The sequence below is a fragment of the Cibotium barometz genome, chromosome 9 (genome assembly GCF_041138505.1).
Source record: "Cibotium barometz isolate CiBa-2024 chromosome 9, ASM4113850v1, whole genome shotgun sequence".
In the NCBI taxonomy this organism is placed as follows: Eukaryota; Viridiplantae; Streptophyta; class Polypodiopsida; order Cyatheales; family Cibotiaceae; genus Cibotium; species Cibotium barometz.
In genome coordinates this window covers 59,216,001-59,232,691 of record NC_141054.1, presented here as the reverse complement: position 1 = coordinate 59,232,691, position 16,691 = coordinate 59,216,001, and the positions used below count along the sequence as shown (strand labels likewise).

At 40.7% G+C, this 16,691-nt stretch overlaps 1 pseudogene; it reads right to left on the bottom strand.

The window, feature by feature from the left end:
- Window positions 1-13,030: 13,030 nt before the first annotated feature.
- Window positions 13,031-13,576, bottom strand: LOC147635772 (uncharacterized; annotated as a pseudogene).
- Window positions 13,577-16,691: the final 3,115 nt, after the last annotated feature.

Below are 16,691 nucleotides of genomic sequence, written 5' to 3'. Positions count from 1 at the left end.
AAACTGCCCTAACTAATCTAGCCCTTGCTAGTTTTATGAAGGATAGAGAGGTCCAAGACAACATCGGAACAAACCTGTGTACTGGCTAAATTAACATATCCAATATACTAGTTAGCATACTAGATATGCTAGTAGGATGCTAACTAGCATATACCGTATATGCTAGTTAGCATACCCTGCATGCTAACTAGCATCCTCGTTAGCATACTCTGTATGCTAACTAGCATCCTAGTAATAAGCATACCCTGTATACTAACTAGCATAGCATATATGCTAGTTAGCATACCCAATACGCTAACAAGCATACCGGATATGCTAATTAGCATATCATGTAGGCCTACTAGCATATCCAGTATGCTAACTAGCATACGGGATATGTTAACTAGCATGCTATCTAGCATACCAGATATGCTAAAAAGCATATCCAGAATGCTAATAAACACAACGGATATGCTAGTTAGGATACTGGATACGCTAACTAGCATACAAGATACGCTAATTAGCGTAACCAGTATGCTAACTAGCACACTGGATATGCTAGTTGGATGAGTGGATGCTAATTAGCATATCCAATATGCTAGTAAGCATATTGGGTATGCTTATTAGCATACCAGAGTTAGCATATTGAATGCTAATTAGCATATCCAGTATGCTAACTAGCATATCCAGTATGCTAGTTAGCATATTGGATTGCTATCTGAAATGCTAATTAGCATATCCAGTATGCTAATTAGCATATTGAATGCTAATTAGCATATCCAATATGCTAGTTAGCATATTGGATTGCTAGTTAGCATATTGGATTGCTAATTAGCATATCCAGTATGCTAATTAGCATATTGAATGCTAATTAGCATATCCAATATGCTAGTTAGCATATTGGATTGCTAGTTAGCATATTGGATTGCTATCTGAAATGCTAATTAGCATACAAGATATGCTAATTAGCATATCCTGTATGCTAACTAGCATACTGGTTATGCTAATTAGCATACTGAATATTCTAGTTAGCATACTTGATATGCTATTAAGCATGTTGGATATGCTAATTACCAATTTTTATATGCTAGTAAGCATTTTGGAGCATATTGGATTAGCTTAGAGGTTATAAGGTTTACTAGTTAGCATACTAGGTATGCTAGTTAGCATATTGGATATGCTTATTAGCATACCAGATATGCTAGCTGGAATGATAGTTAGCATACAGGATATACTAATTAGCATATCCAGTATGCTGGTTAGTATACTGGATATGCTAATTAGCATATCCTGTATGCTAACTAGCATACTGGATATGCTAATTAGCATACTTGATATGCTATTAAGCATGTTGGATATGCTAATTAGCATATGTTGTGCTCTAGTAAGCACATAGAAGCTTTTGGGTACACTTGAATTGCTTAGAGATTATAAGGTTTACTAGTTAGCATACCTGGTATGCTTGTTAGCATACTTGATATTCTAGTTAGCATATATGATTATGCTAGCTAGCATACACGAGAATGCTAATTAGCATACTGGCCTAGCTGCACACATAGTTAGCATATGAAACATACTATGTAGCATACATGACATGCCTATAAAGGGTGTAATCAAAGATTTTTTTGTTGCTGGCCTCTCAAAGCCCCTACATGATGTGGGCAATGTGCATGACACCAAAGGTAAGGGAAAGGCTGCAATTGAGAACCCTTCAACTGAGAAGGGTGGTGAGCTAGATACAATGAATGAAGGAGTAGATGTGGGATCCCAGCAAATGTAAAGTGCAAGCATGAAAACAACAGAGGAAGGCGGTGATGTGAGCAGTAAATCAGAAGAAGATGATTTTTTTGTCATGGTTCCTCATGCGCGTGCCATGCCTGCAAACTGACACAGTAAAAACTTCTCAGCAGACAATGGCTAGTGCCAGTGCATCAGGGGAAACATTCAAGACTAACAGCATAGAGGACCCGCAGGAAGTTGGTGATAACAGCCCTCTCGAGGGTTTTTTGCGAAAGGCTAAGGCAAAGAGAAAAGTTGGCCTGGAAGAGGTACCTGAAGAAACTGCAAGCAACGGCTATGGTTCCCCAAAGAAGATGGAGGACAAAGCTGAAAGCACCAAAGGTGAAAAGAGAGCCACCCGCTCAAGAGCTTGCAAAAAATTGTGTTAAGACCTTTCCTTTTTTGCCCAGATTCTGTACTGTAAGCAGGCAACTGTCATTGTTCAGTTGTTTAGCCTTTACTTAGTGTTCCCATACCTATGCCCTTCACTCTTATGGCTATGCCATTTTGAAAACCTAATGCCTCTTGTGGCTATCATGTAATTTCTTTTATTTTCTCGGTGAAAATGTCTATGTAATATAATGTTGAGCAGCAGTCCATTATAATTTTCTGCCAATCTATGAACTTCTTCACTTCGTATCGCTGTTTGCAGAGGAAGAGAAACTGGCATTATTTGCCTTGCCTGATGTAATTTCTGCCATGCAATGGTAGAAATTACGGAAATGGCGAATCCGCAAAGTCAGGCAGATAAGGAGACAAAAATTGGAGATTGAAAAGCGGCTCGAATGATATTCACAGCGTGCCCGTAGAATTTTTGAGCGCCTAAATTATGTTTACCCATCAGGGGAGGTTATATATGCTGAATGGTATGCTGAATGGTATCCTCTCCCAGACCCAATATGGGTGCCTAAGCGACTGTGTGATGAAAAAAGGGCTCTTTTACTAGATCTCAATGGTCTTTTGCTGAGGGTGGTAGAGACTCGCTTCGGCGAAAAGCCCCCTGCATATGCAGATGAAATGTTAAAATACAATGTAGAGGATAAGCAGGTGTTCTATCGCAAGGACAGCCACATGTTTTTGGACTGGTGTCTTCAGTTCTTCAGTGTGTATATTTGGAGCACAAGCATGCATCGTAAAGTCATGAATATTTGCAGGGCTATTTTTAAATTGCAGGTGCCAAGGATTGCTGGTTTTTTTACGCAAGAGCACTGCAGTCCGCAACCCTGGCAGATCTTGAATAAACCGGTGTTTATGAAAGATTTAGCCTTGTTTTGGAAATACAATCCGGTGTACAATGCCCAAAACACGCTTCTGATTGATGATAGCCTCTACAAAGTGTTTCAGAACCCAGCACAAGCTTGGCTCGTTACTCCGAAGCTAGAGGACCAGAGTGCTGAGGATAGACAACAGTTTCTTATAGAAACTTTGAAAGATTGACTTTTTCTTTGGCTGAATGATCGGGCAGCGTATGTGGCTAACAATTTCTTTGATACAGGCTCTGATAACTTCTCTGATGCAATCATCAAATAGTTGCTAGAGGTTGAGAGACAAGCAGAACTTCGTCGGCAAACAAAAGGAAGATGACCTAGAAGCAGAGAGAGAGGAGAAAGCTAGGCTAGAGAGGGAAAGAAAAGAAAAGGAACAGCAGAGAGGCGACCTAGAAGCAGAGAGAAAGGAAAAAGCAAAGGAAAAGGAGAAAGCAGAGAAAAAGGAGGGAGCCAAAAAGCCCGGTCGCTACAAACGCTCTATGAGGAGGCATAAAGATTTTTGGCGGGTGTGACTCATTGTAAAATTAAACCCTATGTAATGTTATTTGATGCTGGTGGAAGTTAATGATGAGATAATCTTTTCAACAGTTGCCTCCTACTATTCCATTTTTATGTGTTACAGAATTATGTATTGGGTTTTTTGTTAGGTAGTAGCACACACTATAAAGTAGCAAGTATACAGTTAGCATATACTGTGGTAGTTAGCATACACTATATGCTAGTTAGCATAATCATGTATGCTAGTTAGCACACTATATAGCAGCTAGTTAGTATACAGTTAGCATATACTGTGCTTGTGTTAGCATACACTATGCTAGTTAACATATACTGTATATGCTATAGTCAGCATATACTGTTTGCTAGTTAGCATACAATATATGCTAACTAGCATACGCTTTATGCTAGTTACCACACACTATGTAGAAGCTTGTTAGTACACAATTATCATATACTGTGGTAGTTAGCATACAATATATGCTAGTTAGCATATACTGTATGCTAGTAAGCACACGCTATATGAGTATACAGTTAGTATATACTGTGCTAGTTAGCATACCTATATGCTAGTTAGCATACACTATATGCTAGTTGGCATATACTGTATGCTAGTTAGCATACGCTATATGCTAGTAAGCACACAATATAAATTAGGTAGTTAGTATAAGTTAACATGTACTGTGCGAGTTAGCATACAGTATATGCTAGTTAGCCTATACTATATACTAGTTAGCATACTATATATGCTAGTTAGCATACACTGTATGCTAGTTAGCATACGCTTTATGCTAGCTAGCACACACTTTGTAGAAGCTTGTTAGTCAGCATATACTGTATATGATGCTAGTCAGCATATACTGTTTGCTAGTTAGCATATAGTATATGCTAACTAGCATATATTGTATGCTAGTTAGCATACGTTTTATGCTAACTAGCATATACTGTTTAGCATAGAGTATATGCTAACTAGCATATACTGTATGCTAGTTAGCATACGTTTTATGCTAGTTAGCACACACTATGTAGAAGCTTGTTAGTAAACAATTATCATATACTGCGGTAGTTAGCATACACTATATGCTAACTAGCATATAGTGTATGCTAGTTAGCATACGTTTTATGCTAGCTAGCATACGTTTTATGCTAGTTAGCATATACTGTATGCTAGTAAGCACACGCTATATAGTAGCTAGTGTGCATATACTGTATGCTAGTAAGCACACGCTATATAGTAGCTAGTGCATACAGTTAGCATATACTATGTGTTGAGATTCAAGCTCGATGTCAGTGTGAGCCAGCTATGCTATGTGCTGGCATGTTAGGTAGGAATATGTGTGAGACATAAATGACCGCGTGTCCAGCTGGTCATAGTGTGTGGACATTAGCTAGGGTTAGATGTGTGTGGACACAACTCATAGTGTTGTGTGTATTATGGATTATGGCATTATGCTTTGTGTGAGAGTGGAGATGGCTTCCCTCTATGGTTAGGGTTTGTAATATACATTAGGGTTTGCTCCTGTGTGTGTGTCTCCTCCCCCTCTACCGTTCTTTCAACATGGTATCAGAGCCTTGTGCTGTTTATTAGGGTTTATGAGTGAGTGAGTGAGTGAAGAGGGAGAAGAAGCTGTGAAAAGAAGCTGTGAAGCTAGCCATTGGAGCTGTGAAGCTTGGAGCACACCAATTAGTATCAGATCTGAGAGCTTGGCCTACCGGGTAAGGTCTTCTAAACATCCTTGAGCGGATTGCAGGTGATACAGGCAAAAACAAAGCAATTTAGAGCAACTCAAAGCAAAGCAAAATTCTGGTTTTTGGAAGCTTTCCATTAAAGCTTGAAAGCATTGATGTATGGTGGAAATACATGCAAATCTGGCAAAACAAACATGTATCTAACAATGAGGGATGTATTGGCAACTCCTATGCAAGCCTTAAACAAATTTTGGAGCAATTTGAATGCATTTAAATGTATGAAAAATTCTGGTTTTTGAGCTCTCACAAAACAGAGAAAAGGAGGTGAAGATTTGATGCATTTGGAGCATGTTTTTGGCTAAAATCCAACCATTGACTGGTTGCACACATACCTAGGTGTCTTGGGCACTTGTAGGACTCATCAATTAGCAACTCAATCACTCCCAAAGGCCCCTACAGTAGGTGGCGTAGCTCCAACAGAGAAACAGGGCAATTTTGTGAACATTTTGAAGAAGCGAGGAGGTCAATTATTACTCAGTTGCTTGATACATTTCACAATTTCTTTAGCAATTGGTTGCTACACACATTAGAGAAGAGGGCTATGTGATTGGATTGATCAATTATGCTTAATTGAGATAGGAATGAGCTGATTAAACAGGCTATTCACTGGTTGCAGAGAAACAGAGCAATTTTAATTGAGCAATTAATCTTTGGTCTTATACAATTGGACAAATTCCTCTTACATGGAGTTGATGGACACTATTGCTAAGCTATTGAATGCCTGGTTGCTCAATTTGGACAAATATTGAAGAAATTAGAGCCAATTTACTACTGGTTTTTCTGGTTTTTCCCAAAACGGAGAAAGGGGTTTTCAAAAATTGATATGTACACATGTCAGATGGTGTTGATACTCTACATTGAGGTTGTTTAGGTGTTAATACAAGTTTTCCATACTTGATTGCACCACTACATTGTGATTTGGAGGCTTGGAAAGCGCATCAAAGCAGGGTATCTCGGACTGCGTGAGCCAGTTCATTTTGGATGCATACAGGTTGATTTTCTACATCAAATTTGAATATTGTTGGCTACTTTGGAGTATCTGGACCACTCATTGGAGTGTGGTTGAGCTGAGGAAGGCTCACTTACAGATTTGAAGTGTGTGGAAGGTGTATGCATTGAGCAAACATGTCAGATAATCCAGTACAGATTGTTGGTGAAAAGCTGGATAGGAAGAACTTCCAGGCATGGAAGTACAGGATCAAAAGTTTCTTGAAAGGAAAAGGATTTTGGAATCTCATTACAGGTGCTGCACCAGAGCCTGAGCTACCCCGACAACCTACACAGCAGGTTATTGCTCATAAGCAATGGTCAGAAAGAGCATTCAAAGTGCTGCATTATCTGTCTATATGTATTTTTGATGCTATGCTCATACACATACATGATGCTGAGAATCCCAAAGATGCATGGGATACTTTGGTAAAGATGTTTGATACAGACACAAGTGCTCGCAAGTCTCAGTTGCGACAGCAGATACATAATGTGAAAAGGAATAAGAGGAGCATACATGATTATGTGCAAGAAATAAAGAAGTTTGCAGATGCATTGGCAACAATAAATGCCCCCATGCCTGATGATGATTTGGTGGATATTACCTTGCGTGGTCTTGGCAAGGAATATAAATCTTTTGATACATCTATCTCAGTGAGGAGTACATGTTTACTAGACTTTGATGAGTTGGTTTCACTCTTATTGGTTGAGGAAATCAAACTCAGTGATTCATTTCTGGATGCATCTACTAGCCATGATGATAATGGCAGAAATCAGGCTTTCTATTCTCAGAGAGGATTTAGAGGCAGGGGGAGATTCACATCACGTGGACGTGGTGGTAATGGTCATGGATGGCAGGACAGGTCACCACAGCAGAATTTTCAGCCTTCATATGGTGCTCGAGGTGGTCATGGATATACACCTCAGAGAGGCAGAGGTAACCCCCGTGGTAGAGGACATTGGCAAGGCCAACAAAATTCTATGCAAGATGTGGAATGCCATTACTATGGGAAATATGGTCATATGGCGAGAGATTGTTTCCGCAAACAGAATGATTTGAGAGGGGGTAGAGCACAACGTGGTGGTCATTATGGTGGAAATTATGCACAACATGGTGGTGGAAATTATGCATCAAGCAGTAATGATGGCATAGCAAATCATTTGTTTGCCATGAAACATGTTGTGGGATCAATGATGACAAATGCTAAGAATGATGATACATGGTATATGGACTCTGGAGCATCAAACCATATGACATGTCATGGTGAATGGTTTGAGCATATGAAGCCTATGGATGTGAAAGGCTATGTGGAAACAGGAGATGATACTCAGCATGCCATTACCATGTTGGTAGTGTACCATTGGTTATGCACAATGGTCAAACAAAATCTATGTCTGATGTATTGTACGTGCCTTCTATCACAAAGAGCTTGAGTTGGTCAAATGGTGGAACAGGGATTACAGGTTCATTTCAACGAGCATGGTTGCTTCGTTGAGGACTTCAAACATGGATGTAGAGTCATTGCTAAAGGCAAGAAAGAAGGCAGATTGTTTAAGCTGGATGCTGGAATTCCTGAGTTAAAATCAGCCATGTTTTCTAAGAGCAGAAATGTAGTACAGGACATTGATATGTGGCATAAGAGGATTGGACATGTCAATATACAAAGACTAAAGAACATGTAGATAAGAGGCATTGTCAGTGGATTGCCTAGATTTAAATATGATGGGAATATGCATGTTTGTGAAGCTTGTCAGTTTGGAAAGCAGGCAAGGTTGAGGTTTCCTAGAGAAGGAAATATGAGTAGCAGGCCACTTGAGATAGTACATAGTGATGTATGGGGTCCTGCACAAAACCCATCTATCAAAGGTAGTTTATACTATGTTACATTCATTGATGTTGAGGTTTCCTAGAGAAGGAAATATGAGTAGCAGGCCACTTGAGATAGTACATAGTGATGTATGGGGTCCTGCACAAAACCCATCTATCAAAGGTAGTCTATACTATGTTACATTCATTGATGATTTCAGCAGGATGACATGGATATACTTTCTCAGAGAGAAGAGTGAAGTGTTGGAAAAGTTTATGGATTTCAAAGCTTTTGCAGAAAAGCAATAGGGCTATTGGATTAAATGTCTGAGGACAAATGGAGGTGGTGAATACACCTCAAAAGCTTTTGAGCATTTCTTGAGGAAGCATGGAATAAGAAGACAATTGACTTGCAGGTATACACCTCAGCAAAATGGTGTGGCTGAGAGAAAGAATAGAGTCATATGTGAAATGGTGTGCCTGAGAGAAAGAATAGAGTCATATGTGAAGTGGCTAGGGCGATGCTCAATGAAAAGAGCATGCCAGATTACTATTGGGTAGAAGCATGTGCTACTGTAGTGTATATACTGAACAAAACACCTACAGCAGTGCCATTCATGTAAGTACGCTAGAGATGCGACTTACAGGTTATAGGCTAGACATTGGACACCTCAAAGTTTTTGGATGCATAGCTTATGTACATGTGCCTGATGAAAGAAGAAGGAAGTTGGATCCTAAGGCAGAGAAATGTGTATTTGTTGGATATGCACAGGATCGAAAGGCATACAAATGTTATAATCCACAAACTAGACAAGTGGTCATCTCACGAGATGTGGTGTTAGTGGCCCGAGACCACGTAGACAGACCTCCACCTTATCATCATCATCTACTGACACACCAATAGATGCAAGGGATTCCACAATACCCTTTATCTTTAGCGTATAGTCATTCACAGACATGCTCTTTTTCTCCACAGTATGAAGTTCATTCTTCAACTGTATCTTGCGTGCCTTGGTATTTGTTTCATAAAGCTTTACCAAGGTGTCCCACGCCTCCTTGGGGGACTTGGCATCCTGAATGTGCCCAATCATGGTGTCCTGTATACTAATGGGGATAGCCAATACATAACCTTCCTGGCTCCTTGGTTCCAGTCTTTAAACTCTTTCACATCTGCAGCAGTCGGATTTATATCCGGTATCTCCGGTGCCTCTTCATGCTCACCTTCTATGTAGTCCTAATAGCCTTTTCCCATCAGGAAATTCGTTAACCTGAACCTCCAAGCATGGAAGTTATTCTTATCAAGCTTCTCAGCCACAATCTGAGTTATCCCATCATTTGACATCTTGCCAAACACACAATTTTACCAGAAACTGCACTCTGGTTTTTCTGCACAAACTGCTGTATTTTCTGCACAACGGTACTGTAGTACTCTCAAATGTCACAACCAGTGACTTCAATGTGCATACATACACCCAATGGCAACTGTAGACCTCTTTGCAGCACCCACAGTGTCTGCACAGTCAATCTGTCTTCGTGCAGTTCTTAAAACAAAGTTCTGCAGAGAATCGATGACTTACCCGCAGTGCTCGAAATCGCCTGCTTTCTAAAAAACGGAGGTCCAGACGCGCTCGAAATGCGTTTTCGGCCCAGAAAACTTTGTTCGATAGGACAGTTCCGATAGGACAGTATAGTTGCCCTATAGCTTTACTCCCGTGAAAAAAGGTCCTCAATCAGAGATCGTTGTCGGTGCCTCCCGTAGAGCTCCCGACAAGGGTGTAGTCACCAACACAAATAGGGAAGAGTAGTTACAGCTCTTACCCTCATACCGCTTCCTATGGTTCTCTTGCTTGCAGCTCAGCCCTTAGCATGAACCAGGCTCTGATACCATGAAAAGATGCAGGGGGGAAGAGAGCTTGAGCTCTTGCAAGCACACACACACTCACAAAACCCTAATAGAGAACACACAAGGTGAGAGGCTGAAATCTTCTTCTTCACACAACACTCAACACACCATATACAAAGATAAGAGTACACATAATATGAAAGGTACTCAACCAATATATACACGGGTTCTCTATAGTGTGAACCCGACTAAATGAGCTGACGCTAGAATGGCTGTCACACAGCCTGTCATCCCACTGGCCGCATATCACCCAAGATCTCACCAACCATGCCAATGGTGTAAGTGTGGGGCCTATCCCCCAGGCGGGTCATCAGTGTCCACCGCCTCACTAGAGCTCGATATCTCAACAATTGAGTCACTTGAAGCTGATGTGCATGTGAACTTGCCACCACAAGCAAGTTCTAGTTCTACTTCTATGTCTGGGCTAGCAGAGCAGAGGCTAAGAGTAGTACTATACGTCCATGGTCAAGACGTTTGAGGCATGAGAGTGTGAGCACTGGGAGTAGTGCTATGGATAATTGAAAGAAGAAGGTCGAAGGAATTGGAATCACAGGTTATGAGTCATCTAGTTCGGAGAGTTTGGATGAGGAGCTTGGCATACCTGTTTTACGCACACTTGGTGCTAGCAGGATAGATATGTGCCACCACATGCTAGAGTGACAGGTGTTCAGAGTGACCCGCATGCATTGCGGAGATCCCAGAGAGTCAGATATCCAGTTGACAGATTGACATATCGAGATTTTGCTATGCACTATGCGTATATGACATCTATGGTGAAGCATGTGGAACCTACATGCTATACAGAGGCTATTGGAGAGCATGTATGGGAGAAAGCAATGGATGTAGAGATGGACGCATTGGTCCATAATGACACATGGGACTTGGTTGCATTACCAAAGGACAAGAATGTTATTGGATGTAAATGGGTTTACAAAGTGAAGTGCAAATCTGATGGTTCTATTCAGAGACATAAAGCAAGATTGGTAGCAAAGGGTTATGCACAGACCCAAGGATTGGACTATGATGAGACGTTTAGTCCAGTGGCTAAGATGGGCACAGTGAGAGCAGGCTGCAGCTAATGGTGGCTAGGAAATGCATCAAATGGATGTCAAGAATGCATTTCTAAATGGAGATCTACAAGAGGAAGTGTATATGGCACAGCCAGAAGGGTATGTACACCCAAGATATCCCACTCACGTATGCAGATTGAAAAAGGCATTGTATGGTCTAAAGCAAGCACCTCGTGCTTAGAGTGATAAGATGAGTAGATATCTTATCTCTCTTGGTTTTCAAATTTCTACAGCAGATTCTTCACTCTATGTGAAGAAGACAGAGCATGGGATTATTTTACTCGTCATCTATGTGGATGATTTGATTATCACAGGTGATCATGGCACAGATGTGATGCATGTCAAGAAAGCTTTGAGTGGGCAATTCGACATGAAAGATCTTGGTGAGTTGAGATACTTCCTTGGAATTGAAGTGGTCAAAGATCATGTAGGTACATGGTTAGTACAGCGCTAATATGCATTGGATATGTTGGCAAAGTATGGCATGACAGGGTGTAAGCCTATGAGTACACCTTTGGAGCAAAATGTGAAGTTGCGGGCTGATTATGGTGAGGAATTGGATGATCCATCTATGTACAGGAAGATGGTTGGCAGTCTCATATACATGACTATCACAAGCCCGGATTTGAGTTATGCTGTGGGGCTAGTAAGCCAGTTTATGCAGAGCCCCAGAAAACCACATTTGGATGCAGTGAGACGCATTATGAGATATGTGAAGACCACTGCACATTATGGTCTACTTTATGAGACGCATTATGAGATATGTGAAGACCACTGCACATTATGGTCTACTTTATGAGAGTGGTAAAAGCTTGGATATACATGGCTACACAGATGCTGATTGGGCAGGTAGCTCATATGACAACAGGTCTACTAGTGGTTATGCTTTTACACTTGGAAGTGCCGTGGTGAGTTGGAGGAGCAAAAAGCAACCTACAGTTGCTTTATCCAGTACAGAGGCTGAATATAGAGGTGCAGCCATTGCTACTTGTGAGGTAGTATGGTTAAAGGGTCTCTTGGCAGATTTATGTGAGCCTATTGATGGCAAAGTTGTCATTCATTGTGACAACATGAGCAGCATACAGCTGGCAAAGAATCTAGTGTTTCATGCGAGGACCAAACACATAGAGGTCCATTATCACTTTGTCAGAGAGAAGGTGCTAGATGGTACAGTTGATCTTCAGTATGTGAAGACTGATGAGCAGGTGGAAGACATCTTTACAAAGCCACTTAGCAGGGAGAAGTTTGAGTACTTCCAGACTATGTTGGGAGTACATGGGATGAGCTTGAGGGGGAGTGTTGAGAGTCTTGATATCCCAAGCTCATCTACATCTTCATCGGCAGTACATCATGAGCTTGAGAGGGGCTGTTGAGATTCAAGATCGATGTCAGTGTGAGCCAACTATGCTATGTGCTGGCATGTTAGGTAGGAACATGTGTGAGACATAAATGATCGGGTGTCCAGCTGGTCATAGTGTGTGGACATTAGCTAGGGTTAGATGTGTGTGGACACAACTCATAGTGTTGTGTGTATTATGGATTATGGCATTATGCTTTGTGTGAGAGTGGAGATGGCTTCCCTCTATGGTTAGGGTTTGCAATATACATTAGGGTTTGCTCCTGTGTGTGTGTCTCCTCCCCCTCTATCGTTCTTTCAACACTATGCTAGTTAGCATACACTATATGCTAGTTAGCATATACTGTATGCTAGTTAGCATACGCTATATGCTAGTAAGCACATAATATAAATTAGGTAGTTAGTATACAGTTATACTGTGCGAGTTAGCATACAGTATATGCTAGTTAGCGTATACTATATACTAGTTAGCATATGCTAGTTAGCATATGCTAGTTAGGATACACTGTATAGCATACGCTTTATGCTAGCTAGCACACACTTTGTAGAAGCTTGTTAGTACACAATTAGCATATACTGTGGTAGTAGTAAGCATACACAAGATACAAAATAGAATAAAAGACCATGACGCTCATGTCAAAAACTGAATGGCATGCTGTTATAGATTGCTTCATAATCTTCGGGGGTGATTGTGTACATTTGCCAAGTTCTCTTCTGCATGTGTTTCATGGGTATCTTGATACAACGTACAAGATTTGAAAGTATGTGAACAACAGGTTGATTGTAGTCTAGTTTGAAGGTGTATGCATCCACTTGCTTGTAATACAGTCCTTGCATGACATAAGAGCCTTTGTCAATTACATTGTTCCACTCATCAATGTAACCCTATTTTGCCTTTTCTTTTACTGCAATGCACTTTACCAAGTAAAAGTCTACATTCTCATCATTGGTTTTAGCATCCGGATTCACTGCAAAAGTGTCACCAACACACAAAGCACTACTTAATGCATCATGGTGGCCTTCATACACGAATTTTTCATATCCAATGATCTATCCTTCAAGGGCATCATCAGTCGGAGTGTCTTCTTCATCCTCAACTTCATCAGACAATGGCATCAGAATGTGATAATCCCAAGGCTGCACATGAGATTTGTTAGTGCAGCGATTCCAACTATGGTTCATGCATGCATCACAAAAGCATGCCAATGGTCTTGTGGCAATGGCAGTTGCATCCTGCCGGTTGTGACCGCGAAAAGCATGCAAGGTGCGAGACTTCTCAACCATGGCACAATTCCATTTAACTTTTACATCACCTACTTTGATCTCCCAAAACACACGGGCACATTCCCTTTCTTTTAGAGGATATGATGCAGCTGCTCCCATTGATAGGTTGGCTTGGCAATAGGCAACCACATCTGCAGCACACTTTAAAGTGGCCCCATTAGGCTTCAGCTATTCATGTGTTAACGATCTTTTAACGACTGCGCATGCACCATCATGCTCTCCCTTGCCATGTCCTGATCCAAAGAAGAACCAGCTCATCTCCATTCCTGTCAATCCAGCATACCTTGCAACAAAATAGAAAGGCCTAGCAGCAGCCTTAAACTGTGAGGCAGCACCATCTGACCAGACCCAGTGACGTTTTGGAGTGACACCTTCTCTCTGTAACCAGCCACAATGCAGCATAAAACAATGTTGGACAAACAATGTGTCATGCACTTTGTCATCTGATATGAAGAAGTGGATTTTCTTGACTACTTCCCCTTCCCTGCGGTAGTATGTTATGTGCACAAAAATAGAAAGGCCTAGCAGCCTTAAACTGTGAGGCAGCACCATCTGACTAGACCCAGTGACGTTTTGGAGTGACACCTTCTCTCTGTAACCATCCACAATGTAGCATAAAACAATGTTGGACAAACAATGTGTCATGCACTTTGTCATCTGATATGAAGAAGTGGATTTTCTTGACTACTTCCCCTTCCCTGCGGTAGTATGTTATGTGCACAAAAATAGTTACTTGACTTGAGTGCCAATGCATGGATTGAATCTCATTTTGCTCCTTGAATGCATAGTTTTCTGCAAAGTCTACAACCGACACAACCACATCGTCAGGAAATCTAAGAATACAATCCTTGAACTGTTGTGCTTGCCATCGAGCGATATAGTTATGTTTGATAAAAACCTTCAACTTGGTCTGTAAGAGTTGAAGAAACTCCCAGCACTGCATTTCTTTAGTCACAAGATCTTTTCTCTTTTTTTTGTCTCCTTGCTTATCTGTTGCCTCCACATATGCAAACAATTTTACAAAGATATTCTTACCTGGGCTTTGTGTCTCTAAGCAGCATGTTTCTAGCTTTTTCACACCACATTTCTTACATTCACCCATCAAACACTCACTATTGTGGTAACCAGCATCTATCCGCTTGGGGCAGAGAACTGACTCCCATAGACGTGTGACACCTTTGAAAGTTTGACATAAAGCCATGCAACCCCTGCTAGTTTCATCACCTCTGACGCAAACGCTGCATGTACATCTGCATTGGGCTCCATGCAGCCCGAATGACTGAGACTATATATGGTTAAGTGTGTCCTTTAAAAAGGACATCTGCACATGATATTCGCAGCAGCATGTGTCTCTATCTTTCAGTCGCCGTATAAAAAATGGCTTCATCATCTCAAACATTCTCATACCTATTTTGCAATCAGGATGGCGGTTATTATGCTAGTATACAGGCCATGCACGGAAGCATACTGTATGTAACCAGCACTTACATGCTAACTAGCACTTACAGTATGCTTCCATGCATGTGCAGTATGTTAACTAGCACTCACAGTATGCTAACTTAGCACTTGCATAATGCTAACTAGCACTGACAGTATGCTAACTAACACATTCAATAGGCTAATTGGTACATTTAGTATGCTAAGTAGCACATTCAGTTAGCTAATTGGTACATTCAATGTGCTAACTAGCACAAACAGTGCTAAACTAGCACAAACAGTATGCTAACAAGCACATTCATTATGCTAAGTAGCACTTACAGTATGCTAACCAGCACTTAAAGTATGCTAATTAGCACTCACAGTATGCTAATAAGCACATACAGAGTGCTAACTATCACTAATCATATGCTTAACTAGCACTTACAGTATGCTAAGATGCACTACATTATGCCAACTAGCACCTTGAGTATGCTAACTTAGCACTTAGAATATGCTAACTAGCACTTAGAGTATGCTAACTAGCACTTACAATATGCTAATCAGCACCTACCATATGCGAACTCGCACCACTCACAGCATGCTTAAGTGCATTTACATGCTAACTAGCATGTAGAGTGTGCTAATCAGTACATAGAGTATGATAACTAGCATACACAATCTGCTAACTAGCATTTACAGTGTGCCTCTAGGTATGGCTTGTATACTAACTAGCATGTACAGTGTGCTAATTAGCACATAGAGTATGCTAACTAGCATACACAGTCTGCTAACTAGCATTTATAGTGTGCCTCCAGGTATGGCTTGTATACTAATTAGCATTACTAATATGATAAATAACGCACTCTGTAAGGTGATAAACATATTGAAGATTTGAACTAGCATATACAGTATAGCATGTTCTAGCATGTAGAATAGAGTATGCTAACTAGCATACACAGTCTGCTAACTAGCATTTACAGTGTGCCTCCAGGTATGGCTTGTATACTAATTAGCATTACTAATATGATAAATAACACACTCTGTAAGGTGATCAACATATTGAAGATTTAAACTAGCATATACAGTATAGCATGTTCTAGCTAGAATAAACCATAAACAACCACAGTGTACATAACAACCAGTATGCTAACTGTAAAGTTTCACATGCTTTTTAGTGTACTTGAATAATGGTGCTTTGGTTAGATCAATTACCTGAGGTTCATCAAGGAGGTGTACAGGGTGCTTTATGTAATTTTTTCTCCCCATCCTCTTTCGACAAGCATCTTTTTTGTTAGGGGATACACGTGTCTCATCCCTCCAAAATGTGTAAACCAGCTCTTTCATTTCATCTGTGATTGTGCTACGATGGGCATGTTTTTGACATGCAGCCAATGAAAACATTCCATCGTCAACATTCGATGTCACCCGCAATTTAGCCTTGTACAAGGATCGACGCGGAACTTTAAGGAGTCTCGAGACTTTTGACATTTGCATGTTCTCCTTTGAATTCAACATCATGGACAATGCTGTATGCTTCAAATACAACTCCTCATTACAGCTTGGCTGCTTTACAAGCGCCAAGGTGTTACGAACA